Below are 13,499 nucleotides of genomic sequence, written 5' to 3' on the forward strand. Positions count from 1 at the left end.
AAGGGCAGGCGGGGTAGAGCTTTGGCAATAGAAAACAAGATGTTTAGACCTCCGCGGACTTTTGGTAAATCTGGTTCCCTTTGTTTCCCCAAACATCAAGTTTTATGGAGCCTACACTTCGCAGTTGGAACCCAGAGTGCCCCCCACTTTTTTTCATTGTTCCTGTTATCAAACAATGCTATAAAATGATGCAAACGTCAGCTCTTTTCGCTCAATCCGTTTAAACTCATTCTGAACTGTGAACCCTAAAATTTACACCCGACCCTTGAACAACCTCAGGGCTAGGGGTGCGAAGTAGAATTTTTGACTCCCCCCAAAACTTAATAGCCTGTAGTTGACCAGAAGCTTTACTGATAACATAATTAATACATGTTTCGTACATATGTTATATACATACATATGTATATACATATATATGCACACGTTGTATATAACACGTATAGATTGTATTCCTACAACAAACTCGGCTTAGGAAAAATGTTAAGAAAACCATAAGGAAAATACGTTTGCAGCACGGTGCAGCAACAAACAAACACACCTGTATAGACAGTGTGACCCTAGGTCCCTCAGGTCTGTCTCTTGCTGCAACAAGTATTTGGACGGAACCCACCCAGGGACGCCCCTTCTTCCAGCCTCCAACCACCCTCCAACCTCCTCGATAGGAGCTACCTTCCCCACCACCTTCACTGCCCCCTGCCTCCGGGACCAGCCAACACCAGATTTGGAGCTTTGCCCCTTATCTGCACCTGCTACAAGAGCTTCCAGATTTGCAGAATTATTCCGCTCAAGTGCCAGCCATGGTCAGCCCCGGTCTACCTGCATCTTGCGGGCCTCCTTCCCTACCTCTCTCTGGGCTTCTATTCGCACCGCGACGATGTGGCATTTCCTCCGCCAGTGGGCAGAGGACCAGCGCCAAGGCACTGGGAGCCCCTCGATGCCAACCCCGCACCGCGGCTGTGCCGTCTTCCAGGACGAGCAGAAGCCTCCCAAGACTGACAGGGCCAAACCCTGAACTCAGTGGAAGCCGCCCCAGCCCAGGAGAAAACCCCAAAGCAGGCCCTTCTGGATCTGCAAGCCCCGCCCACACACACTCTGGGTCTTGCCAGAAAACCGGATCCTAGAGGAGCAGGTGAACCTCGCCAGGAAGATGGGGTGCACCCGCCTGAGCTCCGGGGGCCGGGCTGCGCAGCGTCTCTTCCAGAGGCTCACCCTCCTGCCCCCTAGCAGCCTCCGGAGCCCACGGCTTTTGAGGGGCCCTTCTGCACCCCCTGGCGTGGGGGCTTCTGCCAGAGCCTCTACCCGCAGCCCCTAGGCAGCTTTCTAGCCCTGCCCAAGCCATAAACCAAATGGAAACAGTATAGCTTTTGGCAGGAGAAAAACAAATCTGCATATAAGAGGACACAGGCAGGTCAAACCTGTGTTGGTCAAGGGTCAGCTGTATTTCTTTTTTACTTCAATTACTCCAAATTAAAGCCAAATTAAAAAGTCAACGCCATTTTTAAAAGACCAATCCAAGTCGCAAAAGGATACAGTATGATCCTATTTATACACACACTGGTGCGCATGCACACACAGAAAGGACCCTCTAATTGTGTGGGAGTGGGGTAGGGGTAGGAGTGAAGAGAGATTTTCAACGTTGCCTTTGTATTAAGTGAACCACATAAAATTGCCATTTTTGTAAGTCAAGAACAGATATCAGCAATTTCATGCCATTTTTATTTTTTACAAAAGAAATGCTTATGGAGTATAAACTATGGACTTTGTGGGATGATGATGCATCAGTGCAGCTTCATCAGTGGTAACAAATGTAGCATTCTGGGATGTTAATATTACAGAAAGCTCTGCAAGTGTTCCCACCGGTGTTTATGAGAAATCTCTGTATCTTCCTCTCAATTTTGCTGGGAACCTAAAACTGTTCTTAAAATTTAATTAAAAAAAAAAACAAAACAACACAATGATACGTTTACTGCCCCTCAAACTTTAACCTTTCTCCCATTCTTTTGATCCAGTGGCCCGAATGAGCAGACAGCAGATTTCAGACAGCTCTTCCTAATTCTTGGCCACCAGAGTACTCGCTTTAGTGATGTGACATTATGGCGTGAGAGCACCAGGCCATCTGCAGAGTGAAACACTGTTACTGTGAACAAGATCAAGTTTCAATCCTTGCCTGTATCAAAGTGGACATAAAAATATTAACTTCCCATGGCTATTGTGGAGATTGAAAGGAGGTATGTGGGAGAATGCGGGGTAGTAGGATACATACACGTACTGATACGTAATAGATATTCAGTAGGTCACTTTCCTTCGGAAGGTCAAATCTAGAACAGCATTAGAGTGAGCAGCTTTGCACTCATCTATCTTTGCATTTGACCCCCAGGACAGAAATCAGCTAGGCACCAAGCCACATGAGCCCACACAGCAATCACCATCTGACGACATTGTTCAAAAGCCTGCCTTTGATTTCAATATAAGAATGAGGGTAGGCAGAAATGGTCTCCAGACGGATCACCATCTCGCAGGACCTACAACAAGGCTGAGCGGTGGGGCCCTTGCTCTTTAAGTGACGCCACATGATTTGATGGCACTCTTAGATTAGATGGATACAGTCTCTTTCCAAAGCGCACAGGAAGATAACCATCACCCTTTATGGTAATGGTAGGGTTTATGGAGGAGGAAACCTCAACAGCTTCTTAGTCCTGGTAACCAACTGCCCAGGCAGAAATGCAATCTTGATATCCACTGGTTCCCTGCCTACTCAGCCCTGGGCCTCAAGACACCCCTGTGTAACACAGACCCCAGCTTAAGGCTTGAGTCAAGCTCTCTCCAAAATTTAGGCAAGTCAGGGCAAGTGGAGAGCAGGTGCCCCCAAATGCTTCAGAGTCCCCTAAGGATCCTTCCGAGAATGGAGCTACCTGGAACCCATTCCAGACCTGTCTACTCGAACTCTGCGGAGTGGGAGCCCAGGAATCAGTAATTTTCAATAAGCCCCCAAGGGATCTCTCTTATAGGCAGACTGCCACCATTTGGGTGTGAAGGACAGCGCGATGGGTCCACCAAAGTCTATTATATGAGGGCATAGGGGGTTCCCAAAGAAAATCTTTCTGGTTACTTCACACCGAAGAGGAAGAAGGTGAGAAAGTCATAGTGAATATACTTAAGGTTGGACACAAAGATGTTTAGGTTTGTCAGTGTATTGTTTTCAGTGAGCCTTTAAGAGAAACAGCTATTTAGGTGTCTTGATAGATTCTAGTCCCAAGAATACTTGGTTTTAATACTTCTCTGAGCAAGATAAAGTCAATGAGAAAGTTAGAAGCCAGCCCCACTTCTAATAAGCGAACGTTAGGAGCACGCGGACTACTGAGAGCTAGCCCCCACTTCCTCACGTGGCGATCTTGAGAGAAGGGATCCAATGGGTATCTGATGACAGAGAAAACATAGACGGAGCCCTGGCCCTGAGCTAGGGTGGTAAGGTTGACATTCTAGGGCCTTCGTGACAAATGACACCCAAAAGCTCTTGTGGTCCGAACAGAGCCTTGACGGAGTCTCAGTAGAGCCAAAACATCATCTAGGGGGAGGCATACATCATACATCTGCAGCCAGTCTCAGCCAGTTTGAGGTATAAACTGTGGTCACTCACCTTAGGCGACTCAAGGCCAAGGTGCCATTACATCAGCTTAAGTAAATGACTGCCGTGAGCTGGGGATCACTGTAGCCCTCCACCCCCACCCCGGGGCACCAGTTTTAGTGCCTAAGGTTTGCTGGGCAGGGTCTGTGTCTTGGGACGTGTGGAATGGCGACAGCATCCCTGAGTGTTTCAAGACTTGTCAACGGTGTTTTAGGAGGTGGCTTTCGGGTTCAGACGGAACCTGGCCAAGGATTCCCCCACCGCCCCTCCACATCGGTCTTCCCCAGAGCGTGGGTGCACCCACGGGCGATCAGGAGGAGATTATGCCGGTGCCTGGTGCCATGTTTTTAATAGTCGTGCATGTATCTTAATGTGTTTAAGAAGAGAAATTAAGCACAGCAGGTCTGGATTTTGTGCATTTCGTGACTTAGGACAAGTTTCAAGAAACAAGAGATTCAATTCTTGCAAGTGAGCCAGGTTTAAGAAAAAAAATAAACAACAGTACAAGTGGCTTGGAGGTAAGGCACCGGTGACAAAGTGGGTGGAAAACCACAGCTCTGGATTAAGCTTATGAGTAATGGCCGAACACCAGGCCAGCCCAGAAGACAGAGAGATGCCCTCTGGGAAGGAAAATGTCCTCAAGGAACAACATGCCACAGGCCCTGGGTAAGGTTAGGGAGGGGAAACCACCCCTCACATTTCCTTCCGCCCACAACTCAGGCCTGCCTCCAAGCTGAAGAGCTGCAAAAAAGAACAAGTAAAAACCACAGCAGTTTTGTCAATAATCATAACGTGCTACTTTTGTAACAAGTATTATTTTAGCTTCAAAAAAAAAAAAACAGTGCCGTTTCACTCAACTCTCCATGGGACATTGCAAGCAGCAGCCTTTGGGGCAACAGGAGACAAGTGTCTCCCTGATGCTGTTAGCAGGCTCTGGACATGAGAGCCCTACCTCAAGGGCAGGAGTGTGGCCACTGCCCCGGCATGAGCTGCAACGGGGACGATGCCACGGTGAGCCAGAGAAGGGGACAGCTCTGGCCTGGGGGGGGGGGGGGGGGGGGGTGCGGGGCGAGAGGGCAGTCCACAAAGAGTGAAGGTAAACCGCCCTCGCCCTCTGGGAGCGTTTCAAAGGAAGCTGTAATCCTGTATTCTTGCAGGTTTGTCCCATCTTTCTCCCGTGTGTGCACGTGCGCGTGTGTGTGTGTGTGTGTGTGTGTGTGTGATTAATGGCCATTTACACTAGAGCATAATACAAATATAATTTATAAATACATAAATACCCAAGTGTATACTCAAAATGGCTTACGGGTGGGAGGTGGGATCAAAAAACCGGGCAGGATCTGACTCCACCTGCCCGGAGTGCCGTCAACACTTCCTCTGCGTAAACTGTATCTCCCCGACCAGATGCTGAGGGAGGGAGGGAGGGACGGTTTGAGGAGTTGTTGGGGGCACCCGTCCCACTGAGTTCACACTACCTTCTGCTGCATCAGGGTCTCTAGGGACTGGAGGACCCAGGCTTCTCAGGAGCAAAGGGTTTAGGGAGGCTCTGTAAAGTCCATTCAGAGTCCCAGACGGAGCACAGAGCTTACCTTCCGAGGGACGCGCCCTGGAGCCCCAGCACACACTAGTGTGCAATCCTGGGTGAGCCACTGGGAACTTCAAGCTCATCTTCCGTCAAATGAAGAGCTAATAACTGATATATGTATGCCTCGTGGCACTGTTGAGAGACTCATACGAGGGAAGACAAAAGGGCTTTGGGAAATCACACAGCATTTTCTTTCTCCCAGGTATTATCCTAGGCATGGGGTGGCCCCAGAGGTCCCAAAGCTCCAAAGCCTGCAAAGAGCAGGTGCTGCAGGGCCAGCCAGGGGTACCTGCGCTGAGGCCCCTGCCCAAAGCCAGGCCCCTGCTCGAGGGGACCAGAAGTCATGCACAGCCCAGGCGAGCTAGAGCGCTGGCTCTCAGCCACTCATACCGACCATCAGCCACCTCTGCTGTCTCCAGGCTCCCGCAGCTTCTGGGAAAGTTCAAGGGCAAGGAGGCTTTCGCTCTTTGACTCTTCTTGTTGATGTCTGCCAGATGTTTAGGGGGAGAAGGGAGGAGGGGAGACAGCTGACACACACACAGAGGCAGGTACTCATTCTGAGCACCCCAGGGGTCCTCTAGCCTCAGAGGTGATCCTTATCACCCAAGCCTCTTGCTTCCTGGCCACAGCACAGGCTGAGTCGTGCATGTTGCAGACAATACACTAAACTCGGGCTGTTTTGTACGGTTGCAGGTTCGGAGGCTTTGGGGTTTTCTGCATCTGGCCTTGAAGCATCTAGAAACACTTGAATCCTTGGGTGATCCCCCCCCCTTTTCTCTCTCTTGTAGCCCTACTCACCCTGATGTGTACTAAACCCCACACCAGAGGCTCCCAAACCTTTGTGCAGCCTTTGGAGAAAATGTCTCCACTGACCTCCCCTGACCCATTCCCACCCTATTTCCTTAAGTCCCTGCCAAAGACCTTGTCCAGGAGCAGAAATACGCTTGGACTCCACATACTCCACCATTTCTGATCCTTGCCATCAGGGGACGCAGGAGAGAGACGGAGAGAGAAGGCTCTACTCTACATTTTTGTGAAGACGGTCAGAGGCTCATCTCTGCCTGTGTCTGGGGCCAAGAATCAGGGCAGGTCAAAGCCACTGCTTTTCACTGAAGCTGATGGCACCAGAAGCAAAGAAACTGTCCTTCCCAGTTTTGTAAAGATGATGTCAGGCCTTTTCCTCTTCTCTGCTGACACCCTGAAATATTCCGTGAGCTTCTCGTGCACAGACACATGGCTGGCTGCTCGTCCATGTTGCCCTCTCCCCGCCCAGTTCCGTACCCGGAACAGGCAGATGCCGAAGCGAGCCGCGAGGACAAGGTGCGGCTGATTCAGCTCTATCCTCACGGGGCTCGCACAGTGTCTAACACAGCAGATGCTTAGTACTGCTTGCTTGATGGAAGCCGCTGGAATTAGCAGCCACCCCTCTCCTCGCCCTGCCCTGGCTGAGACGCCCAAATTAAATACAGGCTTCAAGCCACCTAGGAAATCTTGCAAATAAATCAGTGCTGAGTCTCAGAGATCTGTTGCACGGGTGACAGCCTGAGATGGAGAGGTCACCCAGGTGTGAGCGCTCCCATCAGCCCAGGAAGGGGGTAAAGGTGAGAACGTGCTCTCACCACCGTGTCGACACAGACAGGGTCAGAAAGGCGGTCAAGCTCCACCCTACCTGTGCGTATGCCTTTACCATCAAAACACAGCAAGACAGGAGAGTATCAAAGCCAGCCACATCATTTGTGGTTTCACTTCCATGTTGAATCATTGCCCTGTGCAGGTGCCCAAGAAAAGCGATCTCGGGGTTAAGTATCTGTCGAGCTGACAGCGAGCCAGAGGCAACAGGGTGAAGCAGCGAGGGCGCCGAGCATGAGGTCCACCCGCCAGGGTACAGCACGCCAGGTATCCTTGGGCCAATCATGAGCCTTCTGCGGCGGGAACGGTTTACCTGCCCTTCACCCGGGTGCGGCGAGGTGTGAATAGTGCTTGGGCCACAGAAAATGCTCCACACCTGTGAATTATTTAAGGTGTTAACCTGGACAGAGTTACAGACGCCCCGCGCAAAAATTGTGGGCCACTATTTGCATAGACTGGGTGTGAAAAGCCATCCCCAGCCCCCTCCCCCAGCAGAACAGCGCGGCCTCCCTGCCTCCAGGAGAGCCCCAGACTCTGGTTTCGTGAATCTGGTCCCGAACCACTGCCGGAGGCTCCGGGGCACCCGTGAAGGGAGGGAGAAAGCAGAAACTCTTTGCTGCCCGAGGGAAGCCAGCTGCTGAGGGCAGGCAGGAAATCTAAAAGGAAGCAGGGAAGATGTCACAGATGTGTCTCCCACGCACAGGGGGATTTTCCATGCAGCTAATAAGCTTAAGCCTCAGATCTCTCGCTTAGGTGCACCCTTCCAAGCCCCTCTGCCCAGTTTGGTGTTCGTGTTCCAAGAAGCCTCCAAAACCTTAGAAGCTTCCGGCCCCACACAACCTGGATCTGCCCAGACTCCTCCCTCCCCATCTCGCCCCCAACCCAGTTAGCCAACACCCTCTGCCAGCCAGCCTCCTCCCAGCGGACATTCACGTGCCTAGCCAGCTTGGGTTCCTGCCTCCAGGCCCCGGCTCACGACATTCCCCTGCCGGGACTGCCTTTTCCCTAACTTTTTGGCCTGATGAACTCCTACTCACTCTTCAAGACCCACAGCAAATACTACCCACAGCGGGAAGCCTTTTCCCAAGTCGCAAGCAGAATCAACACTCGCCCCCACTGCACTCGGCATGTCCCTCTGTCACAGCACAGACACGCCACACGGAGACTGCAGTTTTGACGGTCAGACTCCCTGCCCAGACTGTCTGCTCCCCCACAACATCCACGTGGGCTTGTCTGACTCTACCTCCCCAGAGCCTGCTGGCTCAGAGCCGGCCCCACCTCCACCCCAGGTTCTCGGCAAATGCTTCTTACATCAATGAACCCACGGATGGCCCTCGTGCTAGGGACAATGACAGAGTGATTCTGAAAAGTGAGAGTTGAGTCCCGGTGTCCCATCTGCAGCCAATGCTCTCACATCTAGCCACCCCTCCTGGACCCCTTATTGGCCAGCCCTGAGAAACCGTTCCTGGAGCCTGTGCGCCCTCTTGTGGCCGAAACGGCCACCAGCACCTCCTCTACCAGCATCTACACAGATGCCTGATCCCCACCCAGCGTGCTGGGTTTACCTGCGTCTTATTCACATGGAGGCGGAAGTCTGTAATTCCTTGGCCTGGAAGGGACTACAACAGGACTCATCTCACCTGTGGTCTCAAACACCCCGTCCGCCTTGGACCCGGTTCCCCCGACAGGGACGGTGGGCTCCATCCATTCAGGAGGGCTCAGAGAAGAAAAGGGAAGGGCGTCCCTGCTTCCTGTGTCTCTGGTCCAACATGCCCGCCTGTGGCTTCCGGGGCCGGCCCGGCAGCCTGCGAGTGAGCACCTCCAGGCCTAGCGCCTCCAAGACACCTGGGAGTCGTGCCAGGGAGGGTGGGCAAAGTCACACCCCACCTGCTGGTTTCTAAAGGAGCCGGCCAGTGGCTCTATCCCAACCGCCTCCCTCCATCTGTACCACACGGTGCCACCCCCCACCCCAGCCCTGCCACCTGAAACCAGCAACAGCAAACCCCTGTGCTTTCTCCAGACTGTGATGCCATTGAGGCGTGCCTTCTGCCGGTGTCCCCCACCCTCCGTCCCTTCTTGACCCCCTCAAGAAGTCAGAGTCTGAGACCACCCACCCACCCGCACACTCTACCCAGTTCACTTATATCCTCCTTTTCGCACCATTTTACGGCTGCCACTTAACAATCACCTCTCCCAGGAAGTCCTCCTTGATTACTCAATAATCATATGGCACTGTTTTGATGCACAGGAATAAGAGAGCCCTAGACCTTGGTGGGGGAGACAGAGGGGCAGGGGTGATATTACAGTGGTTATTACAGGGCAGCTGGTGTTTTAAGAGGTGAGCAGGGGGGCTCTAAGGGCACTGAGGGCTGCACAGACCCGATTCGAGGGTGGTGTCACAGAAGTGTTCCCGGATGAGGTGACATGTGCAGAGTTGGAAAGGACGACTAAGTCATCAGCTGCCATGCAGAGGAGGTGATGAAAGAAGGCGCTCTAAGCTCAAGGAAACGAGAGGCAGGAGAGACGGACACTGAAGGTTCAGTGTGGTCAGAGGCTTTGAGGGTCAAGTCGTGGCCAAGGGCAGGTCACCAGGGGCCTTGCTGCTGAGAGAGATGCTGGGAGCCCGGTCCAGGGCAGGCATGGTAGGGAGGCAGCCCAGTCTGGCAATCAGCTCCATGCAAGTAAGGAAGGGGGGACAACCCTGGGATGCTGATGTGGGCAACAGGGGACGGCAGTCCGCTCACAGCAGAAGGCAATTTCGTTCTGCCCTGTTGGATTCCAGGTACCTTTGGACCTTCAAGAGAGGTCTCCCGGGCAACGGAAATACGGATTTACCGCTTAGGACAATTCTCTGGCCTAGACAACTTAATTCGGGAGAGAGCAGCACCCAGGTGACAGATGCAACCTTGGAAGTGGACGAAGTCCCCAGGGAGAGGATACAAGCAAGAAAGGCAGGGCCGCAGTGGGAGCCCGAAGGAATGCCAACCACCAGGTGGAGGAGACAGAAAAGATCATCCAACCAGGAGGCGACGGGGATCACGGTAGCAGAAAGTCTCCAGGGCGGCAGGCAAACTCTGCAGAGAAGTGCGGCGAGGCCATCATGCACTTGGCAGTGGTCACAACACCAAGGACGTCAGGCCTCAGCGGGAGCAGTCCGGCGGAAGGAAGGAAGGGAGTGGGGCCAGACCACGTGGGTGGCAGCGAACGTGGGCAGAAGGGGTGCCCGAGAGCGGGGCACCACAGAAAGGCCACATGTTTCCACGAGAAGAGGGGGCTGACCTCTCTCCCCCTGGCTGAGCAGTGAGGGGAAGGGAAGCCACCTGGCAGCGGTTAGAGCTGGACAGAGAGTCCAGGGAGTTGACAGGAGGAGGCCTGGATGATGCCACACGCCGTAGAAAGGGGTGCTGGAGACCTGGATGGCTAATTAATGCTTGGAGAGGGGGGTTCAGAAGGCTTTGAAAGGATGAAGAACTTTCTGCTGCAACCGAAGGAAAGTTACAGAGGGTTTTGGACACAGATCCGTCTGTGGTTGTGCGAGGAGTGAAGAGAGGCAAGGAACCGAAGGTCTCTCTACTGCCCCTGTGCGGCCCCAACATGGGTTGAGAGGACTGAGGGAGCGGGCAGCATGCTGGGGAACCTGAGAGCCCTGAAAGTTCGACAGAGCCACCATGGGGAGAGTGCCGGTCATGGATATGGAGAGGGATCGTCGGGGGCGGGGACAGGCCAGCCGGGAGGTCGGAGACAATGCTGTTGCTGTGGTCACGTCCCCAAGGCTGAAGTTTTCAAGCATCCCAGGTGCAGGCGTGAGTAGGTGGAGGGCTGGCATTTGGCTGGCCAGGTGTTGGCAGGAGAGAGGTGTGCTGAGGGCACTGGCCTTGGGGGCTGGGTGGGGGAGGACAGAGGGCAAAGCCAAGAAGGGGCTGCCGGGTTGAGAGAGACTGGACGGTCCGGGAGCTGGATCTTTAGGACACTGAGGAGCAGGCGTGACGAGGATGAGGGAGTGGGAGGGCGGGAGGACAAGAGAGCAAGGCGGGAGGACGGACAGCTGGCGCCTGAGTTTCACCAGGCCAAGAAGACACCGGGCCGCGGGCAACATGGCGGGCAGCGGGGCTGAGGCCTAGGTGAAGGTTTCTCAAGAACTGGGGGGGGGGGGGGGGGGGGTGCTAAGGTGCCAATCAAGGAAGCATCCGTTCACGTCACCCAGGGAAGGGGGCTGGACTTAGAGACGTCAGCCTCTTCCTTGAAAGAGTGACGGGGGGTCAGCACTGGGAGACACGACAGCAGGGGTCACAGACGGTTCTGCCCGAAGGCTCGAAGTCCCAGACGCGAAAGGGTTTTATTTCACGTGGCCTTGGGAGGTAGAAATGTTTAGGCAGTGACAACAGTGAGCTGGAAGAATACTGCCCCCTCGTCTTCCCTCCTACCCCCTCGAACACGACTAGCGGAAGACTAACCACTGGCTGTGGACAAAAAGCAGCCAAGGGTCCCCTCAGGTTTGAGTTTGGGAAAGGCAAGGGGTCTTTCAGAGAAACGTTGAGAACACAGAGTCTTTCTCCCAGAATGGAGAGGAGGAGGAAGGGGAGGAGGAACTCAGAGCAGTATGGAGAGAAGAGAGCTGCGGTCAGCCTGCATCTAGCACTTAAATTTGGATGACGGGGACAGAAGGCCAGGGGACAACTGGCCAGAACTCTAACTTCAGAACAGACTGAGGCCCCTGAGGACAGAGGCCTGGGAATACCTGCCGGACGGCACACCCTTCCCATGGGTTTCTAAACTGAACGCGCCGGGGAGAGGTTACGGCCCCCACCTCCCCCAAGAAATCCCAGTCACAGGTCTCAGGGCCAGCCAGGCTCCAGCCTCCCGTGCCTAGAACTCCAAAAGAGCAGCAGACCACGTTCCTGGGGCCACCCAAGCCTCTCCAGAAAGAGCTGCTGCTGTCCAACTGGATTGTCCATCCAAGGGAACGGCCTCCCCATCACTCCCCAACCACCTCCGGGTTGCATGGAACCTTGATTTGCTCCGCCCCGCTCCTCCCCATCCAACCTCACACACACACACACGCGCACACACGCTCCAGTCAATCAACTTGGCACCAACTTCCCCCCCCCCCTTGCCCTCCCAGCAGTCTGAGGGCATGCCGTCACTAGGATGATTAAGAGCAGAAAAGGAGATGAGCACTCACCCTGGCGAAGCACAGGGCTCAGGCCTCCCGCCCGACTTCCCACTGCTCAAGGCACAGAGACCTGAAGCACCTATGTCTTAAAGGCAAGGCCTACACACGCAGCCATCCATCAAAACCAACGGTCCCTTGCAAGGGGCCAACCTGTCGGAAGGGAGGTAGATGTGAATCAGGCCCCAAGTCACTCCGATCTCCCTTTTTCCAGTAATCCCCCATAACCTCTGCTCTGTGGCGCAATTTTTGTGGAATTGAACACGAACGGCTTCAAAATAAATAACGACATTTCCATCTTCAGCTGATCCAAGCTGATCGTTTGACAACTGGCCACAAGAGTGGAGAGATCACAGGCAGGAGATTAAACGCTATTGACCCTATGGCCTAGCTGGAGGCTGGCTCTCCCCAGTTAGAACTGTTGTAATGGTTTTTAAAAATATCTCAGGCACCCGTGCCCTGGGGGGCCAGCCACTCTGTTATGGGGGCTGTGACACTGGAGGCCAAGAGAGGAGGGCCCCAGAAGCAGAGGGGCCACCGTCCTGGGCTCCCTTCTGCCAGGTCCCTCTCAGGGCTTCCCCGTAGCCCCCAGGGTGGTGGTCCACCGCCCCCTTTCCTAGGTCTTCCCCTCCTTCCATTCAGGTCTCTCTCTTCCCAGCCCAATCTCGGGTTTAGCGTTCACCCCAGGGCCAGCGCTGGAAAGGAACCCATGGAGGAGGTGACGCAGGCCTGGGCACCTGTGGGCAGGGTCTGGCAGCCATGACATGGGCACAAGGAGAAACGACAGACCTCAGGAAGGGGTGCCCAATGTGTGGGTGAGAGGCAAGGGTCAGGGACCAAAGTGGCGTGAGTGCAGAATCCTGGAAGAAGAGCTTGAAATAGGGACCAAACCAGAAACCCACTTGCAAGAACGCGAGAAAACACACATTGAGGAAACTCGGGTATAGGCAGGTCTATTAAAGAGAGTCAGGGAGGGATGCCTAGGTGGCTCAGTCAGTTAAGCATCTGACTCTTGATCTCAGCTCAGGGCGTGATCTCTTGGTTCGTGGGTTCGAGCCCCGTGTCGGACTCTGTGCTGACAGTGCGGAGCCTGCTTGGGATTCTGCCTCCCCCTCCATCTGCCCCTCCCCTGCTCTCTAAAGAAATAGATAAATAAAACTTGGGGAGGGAAAAGGGACAGAGTTGAGGAGCCAAGAGTGGGGATTCTCTCTCTCTCTCTCTCTCTCTCCCTCTTCCTGCCCCTCCCCTGCTCTCTCTCAAAATAAATAAATAAAACTTTTAAAAACAGAGAGAGAAAGAGAGAGTTGGGGAGCCAAGAGCTGGGGTAGGGGTAGGGCTGGGTCCACCTCAGACTCCAGGACAGGAGTACAGTGCGTGTTCTGCCTCCGGGCGAGAAGGCTCTGGAATCTGACCACGAGCCCAGACTTAGGGACTTGGGGAAGAAACGGGGTGTGGACGCCCTTCTGCAGAAGAGGTACTAATGACTTCAG

The 13,499-nt window shown here is 54.0% G+C and overlaps 1 long non-coding RNA gene across 1 annotated transcript; it reads right to left on the minus strand.

Moving 5' to 3' along the window:
- Positions 1–332: 332 nt before the first annotated feature.
- On the minus strand, positions 333–8,847 carry LOC123380362. The gene is made up of 4 exons (XR_006586005.1): positions 6,880–8,847; positions 5,605–5,697; positions 4,932–5,032; positions 333–4,366 (listed from the first exon to the last, which is right to left on the minus strand). It is a non-coding gene; the product is annotated as an uncharacterized LOC123380362 (long non-coding RNA).
- Between the last annotated feature and the right edge of the window lie 4,652 nt (positions 8,848–13,499).

Source organism: Felis catus, chromosome D1, assembly GCF_018350175.1.
Source record: "Felis catus isolate Fca126 chromosome D1, F.catus_Fca126_mat1.0, whole genome shotgun sequence".
Classification (NCBI taxonomy): domain Eukaryota; kingdom Metazoa; phylum Chordata; class Mammalia; order Carnivora; family Felidae; genus Felis; species Felis catus.